This window comes from Chamaea fasciata, unplaced genomic scaffold (assembly GCF_029207755.1).
Source record: "Chamaea fasciata isolate MVZ Bird 193981 ecotype frontalis unplaced genomic scaffold, bChaFas1.0.hap1 SCAF_19, whole genome shotgun sequence".
Taxonomy (NCBI): Eukaryota; Metazoa; Chordata; class Aves; order Passeriformes; family Sylviidae; genus Chamaea; species Chamaea fasciata.
In genome coordinates this window covers 187,426-204,610 of record NW_027094104.1, presented here as the reverse complement: position 1 = coordinate 204,610, position 17,185 = coordinate 187,426, and the positions used below count along the sequence as shown (strand labels likewise).

The following is a 17,185-nucleotide window of genomic DNA, read 5'->3' as shown; positions in this document are numbered from 1 at the left end:
AAATTAGTGTTAAGGAGTATTATTCCAATATTTTGGAGATTTTATGACAGTAAATTGGAGATCCAGCCAGAAGGTCAGCCTAGAGCTTCAATGAATCTGTGGTAAACAGATCTCCAGCCGGCACTGGAGGAATTCACAGGAAGCACCTCAGCTTCTGATCAGCAGGGACTGAAGGCAAGATCCCTGGGGTACGTAAAGGCATCATTTAAATTATTTATCTTGGGATTATTGACAAGACATACAAATCCCCACACAGAGTTACTGGTAAGAGGGGGTTGAGTCCCTGCAAACAGGGTTGGAGTCTCTGGCTAAGCTTATTGTGGGGAGGTTTGAGTTGCTGACCTCAGGGGGTAAGAGTTTCCCCCATCCTGAGTTCAAGTCCCCAGGAAGTATTTTAGGGGATTGAGTACCCTAGAAAGTATTTGAGGTTGTCCCCAGGAGGTATCAGGAATGGTTGTATCAAGCTAAGCTTGTAATTTAAAGAAAAATCATTGTTCCACTGTCTCATAACACAGGCTCCCACCATCTTGACTTGGGTGGAGGAATGAAGGTAAAAAAGAAAAGAGTCTCCATTTACAGTTGAAGCCCAGCCCTGGCCTCATCTGGAGCCATGCTTCTGTAGTGGTTTGGTTAATTCCTTTGCATTATTGCATTCTTCTTGAACTATGAGATGGTGTTCATGTGAGAGTGGTGTGTTGATTTGAGTTTGCCAGCATATCAACATGGGGATGCCCATGATACAAAAATTCATTTCCTGAGAGAGTGTTGGAGCGTGATTGAGTGTTTGCTGGGATTTTGGAGTTGCTTTAGTTTTGTGTTGGTGGCTGAGATCGCATTTGTGGACTTGAAGCACCCTCTTGTGTCAGTTTTAGTGACTGCTGGTTTGGCAGTCTCCCCCACTCCCCTCTCCATTGCAAACCCAAAAATACTGTTATGACATTCAGAGGTAATAGCTTGTATTTTTGTAATTGTTGAATATGGGGCTGGTTTCTTCTAAAAACCAAAGTGGGAGATGATATTCCAAATTCTCCATTGAAATGTATATTGAAAAACTGGAAGGAGATAGGAGGAGACCCACCAAGTAAACCTAGACTAATCCAATATTGTAACCAGTGGGGGCCAGTTTACCCAGCTAAACTACCAGGCTAAGTGTTTAGAGAACAGTACCTTAGTTTAGGGATGGAGAGAGGGAAATGGAATGAATTGCCTTATGTGGATTTATTATTTTATTTGGAAAACCATCTGACACTGCAAAAGGAGTGGCCTGTGTTGGGGTGAACCTGGGGTAAACAGAAAGTCTCTCATGGCCTGGTAGTGGTAAAGGTACCTTTCTCTCCGATTGATCTTGAGGCATGGGTGAGAAGCCTCACCTCTTCTACCTAAAGTATTTGAAACCATTCTCGAGACCCAGACTGAGGGGACATACAAATTCTGCTAGAAAATCTAGTAGATTCTGCAGAAAAAGAGACAGTACTCCGAATGGCTAGGAGGGAGATACAGACACAGAGGCAGACTACCAGGGACTGCTGAAGAGCACTTTCCCTCCCTGGACCCCCATTGGGACCCCAGTTGAATATCACTATGGCAATCTTAAGGCCAAGCTGTGAGGACACCTGCATGTTCTGGAAAGCTCCCAGCAGAGACTGAATTTGTTGAGAGAGCTGGAGAAGGCTCTTCTTCCACATGGACCTGGATTCCATAGTCCTTGTATTTGCCTCCACTGTCCTTCCTGTGAAGAAAGAACCATCTCACTGGAACAGTCTCACTGGTGTCTTGAGGGGAAGACTAGCAACCTGCAATCACAATGCCTAAAGGCTCTAATTTAAATTCCCTGACAGATCATCTTTCCTTAGGACTCTCCCACTCCCTGTGGGCCTCCCTAAAGGCTTGACCAAGACTTGATGGGCAGCATTGACCCCATTCCATCTCTTCAGACAGCATCTGTGGGCCCTGGGAAAAAACACTCTCTATCATCAAGAGAGTGTGGTGGGGCATCACCTACCTGCCCCTCAGACCGCATTGTGGTCTCAGGAATCAGGTTCACTGGGCCTCAGCCTTGGTCAGTAGCTCCTGAGATTAGACATAGGCCCTGTGCCTGCCCAGGTGAAGGTCCCTGGACATTGGGCAGAGAGTGCCAGGTGCTGCCAGTGCCCTCCCGTGCCTCCACCTCATGCACTGCCCACAGAGATACTCCAGAGCTGAGCAGGTGAGCATGGGGAAGGGCTCATCATGCACTCTTCAACTTGGAGGTATTTCAGTGTCACGGAGCACAAAAGCTGTTTCGCCTGATGTGGGGGTGCATTTTTGATTTATGATTGTTCACAACTTAATGTTGTATTGTAAAATGGTTTGTTCCTTGTACCCCTTTCTGTTATTTGTCTTTGGTTTCTCCCTGCCCTCTCCCCAGATACAGTTCTATGATTGGTTGTTCCTTAGTGACAGTTGTATGTCAGTCATATGTTACATGACCCCCTGGTCCTGTCCATCACTTGGGGGCCCCTCCCTGTGTCTAGAAGATTCCAGGAGAGGCGTCAAGTGATTGGGCAGGATCCAGGCTTCCCCCTCCCACTTTGTACTGATTGGTTGTTGTACATGTCTGTTATGTTGTGAGCCACTCCCTTGTTGCACCCTATTGGTCCCTGGTTGAACCCACCCCTGTGTTAAGCCACCCTTTAAAAGCTGCTCTCTGGGACAGTTCTGGTCTCTCCTGAGGCAGACGTCCTGAGGTGAGGGCTTCACGCAGGATCCCAATAAATTCGCATTGACCAAACCTCTCGAGAGTCCCTCCTTTCTCCTCTTCGCCATCGTCTCGCTAATGCTCCTGACCAGCCAAGTCTCACCAGATCCCAGTGGTGCCAGGGCTGGCCGAGCTTGATAACGCAGGCACCGCTGCAGCCATATAAGAATTTTCCTTCTTCATCTACTTGGAGGAGCTGAGGAGAATGAGGTCACAGGACTGTAGAACAGCTTTTTTGTTCACAGAGATGAAAGGCTGCAACGGAACGGCCTAGCTTACCTAGGTCATGCTCCAGGTCTGTTCTGATCATCTGAAGGTCATGCTGTGTGGACTTGTGTTCTGGAAATTTTCCTGCAGAGTTTGAATTTGTTGGGAGGATTCATAGTGGTTCTTCTCCAGCCTGCCTTCTAAGGCACTTGTTTTTGCCTCCACTGTCCCTCCTGAGAAGAAAGAACAATTTCAGTGGGACAAAGTTATGGTTTTCTTGAGGGAGAGACCATTGATCTGTAATGATGATGCCCAAAAGGTCTGATATAAAATCCCTGTCAAGGCATCTATTAGGGCACTCCCTGTGGGTCTTCCTAATGGTTTGACTAAGGCCTCCTGGGCAGCATGGAGGGCAGGAATGATCCCACTCTATCTCTCCAGGGAGTACTCTTAAGAGATAGTTTTTGTCATGAGGATTGTGTGGTGCCACAGGACACAAAAACTGTCTCCCATATATATGTTTTCCCATGTATATGTTTTCCATACCCCCTTGAGGAGCTGTGGAGGACCTGCTCACAGGACAATTTTCTTCTAGGGCAGCCCTTCCCTTCAGACATATAAAAGCCTGTTGTGGAAATGGTTCTCCTCACCTAGTTTGTTCTCTAGGTCTGTTCTGATTATTTGAAGGTCATGCTGTATGGAGACATTCATGTTCTGGAAAGTTTGCTTCAGAGTTTGAATTTGTTGGGAGAGCTGCAGGAGGTCCTTCTGCCACATGTATGTTATATTCCCTTTGACATTTGCCTTCACTGCCTTTTGAAAAAAAGACTGGTGCCAGTGGGACAATGATTTTTTTTTCTCCCTTGAGCTGAGCTCATGTCCAACACAGAGCTTTCTTCTTAAAAAGGACCAAGAAGATGTTGTTCTTTCACTCCCTTCTAAGACAAGAGAGTAAAGAGGGACCTTGACCATCTCTAAGTGCCACCTCAGCATCAAAGGTGTTCCATGTGAGTGGGACATAAGAGCTACCCCCAAGGAAGTTCTGCCCATTCTGACAAAAGGCAAAGGACTAACTCACACGTCAGTTTACCTATAGAACCAGACTGACCCTCAGAGAGATGAAGGCCTGTTGTGGAATGGCCCTGCTCACCTAGTTCATCCGTCAGGTCTGTTCTGATCATCTGAAGGTCACGCTGTGTGTACACCTGTGTGTTTTAAAAAGCTTCCTGCAGAGTTTGAACTTGTTGAGACACTTAATGGAGGTTCTTCTTCCACATGGATTCCGGGGTGTTTGTACTACTTGCCTCTATTGTCAATCCTATAAAGGAAGCACAGTGTCATTGGGACACTCTTGTGACCTTCTTGAGGGAGAGACCAGTGTCCTGATAATTCTCTGCCAGAAAGTCTCTACTTCAGGTTTTCCATTTGAGTATTCTTGATCCAGAAAGCTATTCCCCACATAAGGATTGTACTTCTCCATCTGCTTTGAGGAGCTGTGGCAGATGATCACAGAGGACAGTTGTCCTGTAGAGCAGCTTTTGCCTCCAGAGAAGAGAAGGCCTGCTGGGAAATGGGCCTGCTCACCTAGTTCATTCTCCAAGTCTGTTCTGAGGAGTTGAAGTGAATTATTAAAAAAATATGAATATCGCCCTAATGCCAATATCCAACTATGACGGACAAGACTCTCTAACAGTTTAAAGTTAGAAACTGTATGTTTAATTACGACATCAGGCAGCGTGCGGGATAGCTCCAAAACACGCGCGCCTACAGAAGATCACAGGGTCTTTTTATGTACAGAACTACTGAACACCGAAAACACAAATGTATTTTTATGATTTTAGTACATCCCATTCCCCGCTTTGTATGGTAATTAGCCAAAAGATATTAAGCATGCGTGGTTTGTTCTTTGAAATGGGTCGGGGGTCTTTTTTATGGGGCAGGGTCTCAAAATGATGAAGTAAGTGAGTCTTCTTCGCTTTGACTTTTTAACCTTTTAGTGTTGCGTGACAACTGAATCCTGTTTCCCCAGGAGTATTTGATTTATGAATTCATTGTACTTCTTGAAGCCTATTGATTAGTCTGAATACACAAACAAGTTGACAGGCCTCATGATTTTTCAGTTCCTTAAATCCGGCTTTTGCTTATCAGAAGGAAAGTCTATCTGTCTTATTTCAGCAATATCTGGTTTAACTAGTCTTTAATTCTGGAAAAAAAATGTTTCATTTCCCACTTCTTCTTTAAAGTGAGTAAATTCTTTTACTCAATATATAGAGTCTTCCTCATCTATCCAAGTTGTACAGCTAGTGTCTCTCAAGACCAATCCATATGCCTTTGATAGTGAAGTTAAGGCTGCTACTCTTTGTAGCATCCTCCAATTCCAAATAAGTATCACTACAGATAAAACTAAACTTATACTGACCAAAATAAGTAACACAACTATAGGGTGGACTAAGGTATTTAGTATACCGGTTGCTGTCGGAGACCACCCAAAAAGCTCATCTCACCAATGATGAGACACATGTTCCTCAAGCCTTTTAAAAACTCCTTTGATGGTCTCTGCATAATGGTGTATTGTAATTAACATCTTTTTCCCTCTTCCTTAATTTCTTTTAAGATTTCTCGCAATTCAGGATGTCTCATCAATTGAGTGACTAGAGTCAAATTCCTTCTTATAGGCACAGGCAGTATCTTCTCCACAGTGGTTAGATTAGTCTTTATATATTGATGTGATACTACAGGTGCTCGATAGGAAAAATCACATCCCCTAATTCTAACAAAATTGCAAACACACAAATTGAATTGGGTCTCTTTTACAATTTGGTTATCTACCCTTATGATGGGGCATGCTGTCTTTAGACAGATGCACCCGTCTTGTATACACCAGTGAAGTTTTCTGTTTGCCTGGTTGTGTTTCAACTGACAAATATTTTGGTCCATATCCAGACAAGTGTCTTTATCACCTTCTGATGTCCCTTCACATATGTATCCTAGTTGCCTCCTTGCAGTACAGGGTTCTAGATTAACAGTTTGCCATTTTTCTTCAATTTCTCGTGCCCACATCCTGTGTTCAGAAGGATACAATACAGCTCCCTTATGGTTTAACCCCAAGGGCATTATTGGGTATATTAGGTCCACTGAGGCATTGTGTATGGTTAAAACAAAAGCTGTCACTATACTAGTCTCAGGGTTATAGGTGAAATTGACCAACACCCACCAAGACTGAAGCTCCTTCTCCATATCAGAGGCATTGTCCCCAACAGTTTTGCGAATTTCGGTGGTAAATGTTCCCTCTCCACCTTCTCTGATAACTGCAGCAGTCACTGATTGCATCCACAGTTGTGCCTGAGTACACCCTAGAGCCAGCAAAATGTTTTCACGAGCTGTACCTAGCACATTAATTATTGCCTCATGATCTTGCTCTTCTGTATTTTTCCATTCTGGTAGTATTTGGGTCAATTTCCAATGATTGTTGCCCAGTGCAAGTAGAGAGGATTGCAAAGGTTGTTGTAGTTGAACTAAATCATTCCCTACTGAGGCTAATTTATTCATCAGTACTTCTGAATCTATGGTATTTAGTACTCCCAATCCTGTTCCTAGCAATCCAGTGAGATCCCTCTTACTTCTAAAGTTAGAAGGCATACTCTTTTGGAGCCAAGAGGTCCAGTCCATAAAGGAGTTCTCAAGAAATGGAGCACATTCTGGTCGAACATGAGAAGCATTTACCTGTACTCCCATTTCTACTCATTTTAAAGACCACTTTGGGTTAATTATCAGCTTCTGAACTCCTGTCCTTTTAATAGCATATGGCCCAATTTTGGTAATTATAGGAGTTATTTGTTCCTCTACTTCTGGGATAGTCGACACCTTGTTGATCACAGCCTTCTTTGGCACTGGTGGAGTAATCTTGGTCTGGTCCTTATGGAGTTCAGTACATACTTGAGTGATGTTAAAGTCAATGTCATACCCTCTTATTGCACACCCCTCTATTTTGAGTCTAAACTGAGGGCATTTACTCAAGCATTTGTCACAGCATTCAGGACTAATCTGGATGGGTCTCATGGGTGGGTGGTAAGCCTCATGGAACCCGTCCTGTACAAATGCATACTTACAACGCCACACATTTCTTCCTTCCCACAAGCTTGCATTCGTGACTTTTAGCATCTTATTTAAAGCCTTACGAGAGTAAGCATCGTAAGCTCTCTCTTGACACCTGTTTATCTCGGTCACATTGTACTTACGTGGTATTGCGTTGATTCTTGTTATAGTTACAGTAATTACTGCAATAATTACAATTTTCCACATAATGTCCATAATAACTATTAGTCCATCTATTTGTAGTTCTGAGTGAGCTTCAGCTTCAATTCGTTATCGCCTGGTGTGATCCTCCAGATTCCTTCTGGGGCTTTCTTCACTCGGGAGTGATGGATCCAGGATTTCTGTTCTTTGATCTTGATTGCAGTGAAGGTAGTAAGAAGCACCTGGAATGGTCCGTCCCACTATGGTTCCAAGGTCTTTTCTGCAAAAGACTTAACATATACATAATTTTCAGCTCCGGCCACATATTTCTCAATTTCACTAAGTTGTCTATTCAGGGCCTCCATATACCTATGTAGGGTTTCTTCCCCTACTTGCATAGGTGTTGTTCCTTCTTGAACTGCATATGGCCTTCCATACAGTATTTCAAAACGGCTTAGTTTCTCTTTTGCCCTTGGTTTTGTTTGAATTTGCAATAATGCCAATGGGAGAGCCTGGGGCCAGGGTAAATTTACTTCTTGCCCCAATCTCACAATTCGTTGTTTAATCAAGTGGTTCATTTTTTCCCACTTGACCACTAGATTGAGGGTGGTATGGGGTATGCAATTCACAATCTATTCCCAGGTGATTACTTATTTGCTGCACAATTTTTGAAATAAAGTGTGGCCCTCTATCTGAGGGTATGGTGGCTGAAACTCCAGACCTCGGTATTATTTCTTGTAACAGTGCTTTGGTTACCTCTCGGGCCTTAGCTGTCCTGGCAGGAAAGGCTTCTGGCCATCCTGAAAAGGTATCAGTTAACACCAATAGGTAATGATATTCTCCGTTCCTGGGCAGCTCGGTAAAATCAATTTGCCATTGTTGCCCAGGTCCACAGTTCTTCCCAATTTGTCCCACTTTAGGCTTTGGAGTATTTTTGAGATTAGTTCGGAGGTAAAGGCTACACTGATGAATTACTTGTATTACTGTGCCTTGCAATTTCCTGGCCGTGATCCTTTCTTTTAAATGGTTATACAGGGCATCTATTCCCCAGTGTTTTCTCATGCTCCCTCTGTACTAATGCCCACAATAAATAGGAGGGCACTACAAGTTTTCCTTCTTCTGTTACGGCCCGTCCCTCCTGGTTATAACTTGCCTTTTCTGCCTTAGTAAGTTTCTTATCCTTTTTATTGTATAATGGCTTACCCTCAATAGAAATTTTTCCATCTGGAATTAATGCTGCTTCAATTATCTCATCAGGTATCTCACTTTTTGCTGTTTCTTTTGCCTCTCTATCTGCCAGCATTTCCCCTCTTCCAATTCCGAGCTCACCTTCTGGTGTGACTTGATATGCATGATGGCTACCTTCTCAGGGAGTTGTACTGCCTCCAACAGTCTCAATATTTCTTGTGCATGTTTAATATCTTTCTCTTGTGAGTTTAACAGTCCTCTCTCTCTCCAAATGGCTCCGTGGGCACGCACAACTTCAAATGCATACCTTGAGTCTGTGAAGATATTAATTCTTTTTCCTTCTGCCAACTCTAGGGCTCGAATTAAGGATATTATCTCAGCCTTCTGTGCAGAGGTATTCATTGGTAATGGTTTGGACTCTATTACCTCTCTGCTTGTGGTTACTGCTTACCCAGCATGCCTCTTCCCACTGATGACATAGCTGCTCCCATCAGTAAACCAGGTCTTGGCATTTTCAAGCGGGGTATCTTTCAGATCCAGGCAACTGGAGTAGGTGGCTTCAATGGTCTCCAGGCAATCATGGATCACTGGTTCTCCCATACTTCCACTGAGGAAGGAAGCTGGGTTCACAATGTTAGTTACCACAATCTCAGCATCATCTTGTTCCACTAGTATAGCTTGGTACTTCAGGAATCTCTGTGGGGAGAGCCAATGCCCCCCTTTCACTTCCAGGACTGTAGACACTGTGTGAGACACTAGCACCGTCGTCTTCTGGCCCAGGGTGAGCTTGTGTGCCTCTTGGATGTTCACTGCCACTGCTGCAATGGCTCTGAGGCACCTTGGCCACCCCTTAGCTGCCATATCCAGCTGCTTAGAGAGGTAGGCAACTACCCTTTGATATGGGCCCAGGTTTTGTGCTAGTATCCCTAAAGCAATTCCTTGCTTCTCGTGAGAAAACGAAAAGAATGGCCTACTTACATCTGGAAGTCCCAAGGCTGGTGCTGACATGAGGGCTTTCTTTAGCTGGTCAAAGGCTCGAGCTGCTTCTTTGTTCCACTGAAGATCTTTGCTTCCTTCCATGATCAAGGCATACAGAGGTTTCACAAGTAATCCATAATTATAAATCCACAGTCTGCACCATCCTGTGATGCCTAAGAAGGTTCTCAGTTCTTTCACTGTCTGAGGCTTTGGGGTCTGGCATATTGCCTCTTTGCGATCTTGCCCTAAGGTTCTCCGTCCAGCACTCACTCATAGGCCAGGTAAATTACTGTTTGTCTCACCATTTGGGCTTTCTTCTGGGACACCCGATACCCCTGCAGGCCCAAAAGGTTTAGGAGGCTTACCGTCCAGTCCACACATGTTTCCTGGGTCTGGGTGGCTATTAGGAGGTTATCCACATACTGGAGCAACTGTCCTTCTCCTGGTGGAGGTTCCCAAGACTCCAAATCTTTTGCAAGCTGTTCCCCAAATATGGTGGGGGAGTTTTTGTACTTTTGAGGCAAACACACCATGTGAGCTGAGTTTTTCGTCTAGTTTTGGGGTTGTCCCACTCAAATGCAAAGATTTTCTGGCTGGCTTCATGGAGAGGGAGGCAAAAGAAAGCATCTTTCAAATCTAAAACAGTAAACCAGGTTAGTTCAGGGATTAAATGAGTTAACAAGGTATAAGGGTTAGCAACTACTGGATACAAGTCTTCAGTTATCTTATTAACAGCCTTTAAGTCTTGTACTAGCTTGTACGATCTGTTAGGCTTCTTCACTGGCAAGATAGGAGTGTTAAAATAAGACTGACACTCTTTTAGTAGTCCTATCTTCAAAAGTTTTCAATAATTGGACTAATTCCTTCTCTGTCTTCCTTCTTTAGGGGCTATTGTTTAACTTTTACTGGCTGCCCTCTTTCTTTAAGTTTGACTTATACTGATAGTGCATTCTTTGTCCTGCTTGGTATGTCAGAAGCCCACACCCCAGGAAACACTTGATTTATTATTTTCTTGAAATTCTCTTCTTCATTGGCAACGTCAATTTCTTTGGTTATCATTATTAAGCTTAACAGTTCTACATATTGTTGATCTTTTACCTCCAAAATAATTTTCCCATTCTTAAATATTATTTCTGTCTCCAGCTGCTCTAGCACATCTCTGCCCAAAAGTGCAGATGGAGCTTTAGGCATATAAAAAAATCAATGAATTCCCCATTGTTTTCCAATTTATACTTCAATGGTTTGCAAAAAAATAAGCTCTTTCAGATTGGCCAGTCGCTCCTTTTACCATAACATAGTCATTGTTTACAGGTATTAGGGCCTTACTCAGCACTGAAAATGTTGCCCCTGTGTCTATTAAGAATTCTCTTTTTTTTTTTTTTATGCTTTTTGATCCTATTCTAATTCTTAAGTTTCACTTGGTATTATTCTGGTACAAAAATATGCTGGCCACACTCAACTTTAGGAATTTGTACTGGTTTCTTTAAGATCTCTGAAATCCCGTTTTCCAGCAACTCAAATATTTTACCGCTGCATAGACTTATAGTTCTACTCTAAGGTAGTAGCCACCTGTACCTTTATTGAGCCTTGACAGACTGCACCACAAAGCACAGTTCGCTGATTACAGTAGCAGCCCCTCCTTGGGAAGGGGAACTCTTTTGAACCAGCTTCCCAATTCTTGTGCCTCCTATTCCTGGGCATATATCAAAATCAACACAAGAGAGAAAAAACAAAAAAAACAAAACTAGTTTGTTAACCTTAAAAAGGAAAAGGTTAGATGTACTTTCAGCTGTTGAGGAACGAATTACGGTTAAAAAGCAAAAAAGGAAAAATCAAAACAAGGCTCGAGGCATAAAAAGCAAAACAGATGTTTTCAAAATAAGGCTCGAAGCATTACCTGTTGAGAAAAGAACTTATGGTTAAGAAAAGGATAAACGTCTTTTTATTAAAGCAAACAAACAAAAAGCAAAAACAGACAAACGAAAACTTTTCCAATCAGTCAGGCACAGTTTTAGGCTCGCAAAGGAAACAGCCAAGGTGGGGGGGAGATCCTCTATGATTCTGAATACATTCTTAAAATCCCACAGACTTCGGCCGGGACACAGCACAGACCCTCCTGCAGGAAAGCGGGGGCGGGGCTGGATCCCACACTCCCCCTTCGCTCTTCTGCAGTCGCAGTGGAGGACTACAGCACTTTGAAGATATTATCACACACTCTGGCAATTGCAAACTTCCACTTGCCAAAAATCCCGGCGTTTTACAAGGAGCTGGGAAACATAGCCTTAGGCTGTGAGTTCAGCCTGTTGTCTGACTACCAAGGTGACACTATGTACCCTTGATCACCGGCTATGTCAGGCATAGATAGAAAGAGAGGGGAAAAAACCTCCTTGCCTGTTTTGTTCCTTTTTTTTTTTCCCTTTTTTTTTTTCTCTACAAACAGTAAATAGCTTATTCACTCACGGGTCTTTTCTACTGAACAACAAACTAATTGAAGTCACACTATCAGTTAAACGATCAAAGCTAGCACACAGCCTTCCTGTGAGACGCCACAGCCTTCCCAAATCCCTCCTCCTTCTCAGGCAGAGGTATCTCTCCGCCAATGAGCGGGGTTTTAAAATCTCTTCCGTGTTGCAGAATTTCCAAAAACACAGAGATTAGCAGCACATTCCAAAATTACACAAACCGAAACGACTGCTCTACAAGCTTTCACAAACGGCAACACAAATGGTACAAAACTGATTCCCAATCACGAAACCTCGGGATCACCAAACAGACACAGATCTGCCCGCAATACACACACACACATCCGGTGCGCGGGACCACGACTCAAAACAGGACCCTTTGCATCTCAAAGCTCAGGCTAGCCCCTCAGATTGTGCATTACCAAGGTGCACCTTTAAACTACAAGCCGAAACCGGAGCTAGTACTGCTTTAAAACCAACAAGACCCAAGACCGGCGGCTCTGCTGCCACCGTTGCTGCCCCTCCACTCGGGATGCAGCCACCAACTGCCAGGTTCTTTACCTGGAAACAAAACAACCATCTACGATACTCCACGGAGTTTTTCCAAAACTCATTCAGGCCTCTGCTTTGCATAAGATGTCTCTTATGACTTACAAGCTGCCTCTATTCAAAGGTACCTGTCTTCAGTATTTCTTCTTTATTTTATTTTTTAAACATACCTTTTTGTCCATAGTTCTAGCAGGCTCTGGTCTGTCTCCGGGGGTGTCAGGGGGGGTCGCAGGAGCTGTCTACCCAGAAAATCCTGGGGAGTGCCCAGAGGAGTCCCACACACCCCATGGCCCCCTCGGCTAGAGAGAGCAGGCTCCTGGCTGGCTCGCCATAATGAATTATTAAAAAAATATGAATATCGCCCTAATGCCGATATCCAACTATGACGGACAAAAGACTCTCTAACAGTTTAAAGTTAGATACTGTATGTTTAATTACGATGCCGGGCAGCGTGCGGGATAGCTCCCAAACACACGCGCGCTCACAGAAGATCACAGGGTCTTTTTATGTACAGAAGTATTGAATACCCAAAACACAAATGTATATTCATGACTTTAGTACGTCCCATTCACCGCTTCGCATGGTAATTAGCCAAAAGCTATTAAGCATGCGTGGTTTGTTCTTTGAAATGGGTCGGTGGTCTTTTTTATGGGGCAGGGTCTCAAAATGATGAAGTAAGTGAGTCTTCTTTGCTTTGACTTTTTAACCTTTTAGTGTTGCGTGACAACTGAATCCTGTTTTCCCAGGAGTATTTGATTTATGAATTCATTGTCCTTCTTGAAGCCTATTGATTAGTCAGAATACACAAACATAAGTTGACAGGCCTCGTGATTTATCAGTTCCTTAAATCCGGCTTCTGCTTATCAAAAGGGAAGTCTATCTGTCTAACTTCAGCAATATCTGGTTCAACTAAAATCTTTAATTCTTCAAAATTAATGTTTCAAGAGGGAAATCAAGGCACAGCCATGGTGTGTCCGGACTTGCTTTCTCCTAATGAGCCCTGTGGTGCATTTGGAGTTGAGCCCTGGGACAGCAGGGCCTGAGAGGAGATTGCACAAACCTTTCCAGGAGTCTAAGTCAGAGGAAAAACCCAAAGTGTCTCGAAGCATTAATGTGTGCCATTGAAGTCCATCCTAAACGAAGGCTCCTCATGGAGTCCTTGGAGGAGAGAATTGGAGGCAAGGATTGCACAAACCTCTCAGAGACACTTAGTGGCAAAAAAAAGTGCTTAAATTATCCCGAGTACCTTGAAACATTAATGAGCCCCACTGAGTGTTGTTACTGACTAAGAATCCCAAGGGATGTGTTAAAGTAGATAATTGGAGCCATGATGGCACAAACCTCTCCTAGAGTCACTTTTAAAAGGGAAACACCAAGTTCTTTTAAAAACCTCAAGTACCTTGAAGCATTAATGAGCCCCACTGAGGGTCATTACTGACAAAGCTTCTCAAGGGACTAATTAAAGCAGATAATTGGGGGCCATGATTGCGCAAACCTCTCAGAGACTCCAAAGCAAAAGCAAAACCCAAAGTCCTTTGAAGGACCTGCACTCCCTGGGAGCACTGAGGAGCTCCCCAGGGCCATTCCTGACCAAGGCTCCCCAGGGGCTCCTTCCAGCACATCCTTGAGGCCACTGGGATGGGAGGGGGATGCTGAGGGCAGGACAAGGGGCTGACAGTGCCCAGCCTTGCTGGGGCTGTGCCAGGAGGCCCCAGGGCCTCAGGACAAGGTGTCTCTTCACAGTCCTTGGTGGCACAGAGGCTGCTGTGGCCCAGGGCACCAAGACTTGGCTTCTCTTTGTCCCCACGTGTCATCACTGCCTGCAGTTCTCTGCTCTGGCTGGGGCCTGGGGACACTTTCTCTGTCGTGTCCCTCAGCAGCACCCTTTAAAACTTCAAGAAACTTTGGAGTTGAATTCTGACTGGGAGTTCTGGAGAGGTTTCTTCAGGTCCCTCCAAGGGACTGATGTTGAGGGCCTCAGCACAAGCCCCAAGAGGGTCATGAAAGTCCTTGTGCTGTGTCTGTGCTGCTGAGCTGGGCTGAGCTCCTGGCACAGAGGCAGCTCCTGGCAGCCAAGAAGTGTTTAAAAACACATTTCTCTCGATAAGCAGCTCTTCTCCCAGCCCAGCAGGGCTGGGGCACTGCCTGCAGCCACCCCAGGCACAGCACACAGGCACAGAGAGCTTCAATCACTCAGGGCGGGGAAGGGGCTGAGAAGTGCCTGGGGGAGAATCACTCCCAGCCCTTGGCACAGGAACCTCTGGCTGCAGGACAATGCAGCTGCAGCTCCTGCAGTGGTCTCCTACAGCTGGAACATCCCAATGCCTACAGACTCTGTGAGTACATTCTCTGATTCTCTCTTGTGCAGAGCAGCCAGGGGTGCCCAGGGCCGTCGTGCAGAGCAGGCTCCTGCAGCCCAGGGCACTGTGCCGGGGCAGGGACTCTGCTGCCTGCCAGGGACAGCTCTGAGCCAGCCCTGGGGGGTGCTCACAGCACTGGGGGACCAGATCTGGGTGGAAGGAGACAGCTGGTAAGGCTTGGAAGTGTTCTCCTTGTGCGGTGAGGATACTGCATTGATCAGGACTGCTCCCAGCATGACATTTACTGCAGAACATTTCCAAGGAGATTAACCAGGGAGCGCAGTGGGGCCGGGGATACATAAAAGGGAAAGTCCTGCTTTATTAATCTACTACTCTGTTCTGCCTGGATAGGAAAATGCACAAAGATACTCATGTTTCACTTCAGGGTTAGAAAAATTAAAATAAATTCTCTCAGACCTTACTAAACCCGGCAGTGACAGAAATCAGCAGAGGACCCCTTGCAGGCAGCATCGGTGTTGGTTTTCCAGCCTCCTCAGGGTTGCTCTGACGTTGCCATCAGAGCCTGCAGAGCCAGAGCTGCCCCTGGGCAGTGCCTGAGCTGGGAGGGGTGTGCAGGGCAGAGCTGAGCCCCCAGGGCTGGGCTGGGCTCTGGCAGCACTGGCAGGGCCCAGCCGTGGGCACAGGGAAGCAGCTGCAGGCAGGGAACAGCTCCAGGCAGCAGAGCCCTGGGCAGGCCCTGGGGGGAAAGTGCCACCAAGCTGTGCTGGGATATTCAAAGTCCTCTGCAAACTGAACTATTCCATGACTACATTTTTACAGATCCCCATGCCAAGACACTGCCAATGTCCAACAGCAGCTCCATCAGCGACTTCCTCCTGCTGGCATTGGCAGACACGCGGCAGCTGCAACTCCTGCCCTTCTGCCTCTTCCTGGGCATCTCCCTGGCTGCCCTCCTGGGCAACGGCCTCGTCATCAGCGCCGTAGCCTGCGGCCACCACCTGCACAGCCCCATGTTCTTCTTTCTGCTCAACCTGGCCCTCAGCGACCTGGGCTCCATCTGCACCACTGCCCCCAAAGCCATGCAAAATTCCCTCTAGGACACCAGGACCATCTCCTACTCTGCATGTGCTGCTCAGTTATTTCTATTTCTCCTTTTCTTTTCAGCAGAGTTTTCCCTCCTGACCATCATGTGCTGTGACCGCTATGTGTCCATCTGCAAACCCCTGCACTACGGGACCCTCCTGGGCAGCAGAGCTTGTGCCCACATGGCAGCAGCTGCCTGGACCAGTGCCTTTTTCTATTCACTGCTGCACATGGCCAATACATTTTCCCTGCCCCTGTGCCAGGGCAATGCCCTGGGCCAGTTCTTCTGTGAAATCCCACACATCCTCAAACTCTCCTGCTCACGCTTCTACCTCAGGGAATTAGGACTTTTGGCTGTTAGTGCCTGTTTGGTATTTGGTTGTTTTGTGTTCATTGTTTTCTCCTATGTGCAGATCTTCAGGGCCGTGCTGAGGATCCCCTCTGAGCAGGGATGGCACAAAGCCTTTTCCACCTGCCTCCCTCACCTAGCCGTGGTCTCTCTGTTAATCAGCACTGCAGTGTTTGCCTACCTGAAGCCCCCCTCCATCTCCTCCCCATCCCTGGATCTGGCCCTGTCAGTTCTGTACTCAGTGGTGCCTCCAGCCCTGAACTCCCTCATCTACAGCCTGAGGAAGCAGGAGTTCGAGGCTGCAGTGTGGAGACTGATGGCTGGATGGTTTCATGAACATTAGACTGCTGGCCAATTTCTGCCAATCACTTGTAATAATAGTCTTCTTTGATATTTCTTGCTGTTTTGGTTGTGGGTTTTCTTTTCCAGTGTTTTATATTTTTATTCTTGTCCACAAAATTGTCACTCCTTGTGCCATTTCTCATTTTGTTTCTCTCCACCTTCCCTGTGGCCACAGACTGTGTCAATGAGGGGCTGCACTCTTGGTGGCTTTAATGGAATGCAAGGATCTCGCAGGCAAGTTTTCTGCAGAGATCCCCCTTTTGTTCCCTTCTCTGCAGCTGCAGTGGCAATGTCTGTGTGCAGAGCTGGGGGCAGATCAGTGCTGGCACAGCAGCTGTGCCCAGGAGCAGCAGCCCTTGGTGTTGGCAGCGCTGCTCCCGTGGCCCTGCCCCGCTGCCCTCCTGGCCCTGGTGTTGCTGTAGGGCCGGAGTGCTCTCGGCGCCGGGCACAGGGCTGGGGGTGGCAGTGCCGGGGCTGCAGCAGGGACAGGCCATGGGCTCCGCTGGGGCAGCGCTGACGCCTCAGGGCAGGGCCTCGCTGCTCCAGGCTCCTTGCCCAGGCTCTCTCCAGAACACGCCCAGGCCCAATGCTGTGCACGGAAAAGCCCCGTGAGCAGCCCCAGGGTGGCCGTGGGCAGGCTGGGGGCAAACAGCACGGCTGGGGCTCTGCAGGGTCCCTGGGGAAGACGGGAAGGAGCAGCAGAGCAGGGGCTGATCCATCCCCACTGTGCTGG

The 17,185-nt window shown here is 46.3% G+C and overlaps 1 pseudogene; it reads left to right on the top strand.

Moving 5' to 3' along the window:
- Positions 1-15,520: 15,520 nt before the first annotated feature.
- LOC136299333 (olfactory receptor 14J1-like) lies at positions 15,521-16,453 on the top strand (annotated as a pseudogene).
- Positions 16,454-17,185: the final 732 nt, after the last annotated feature.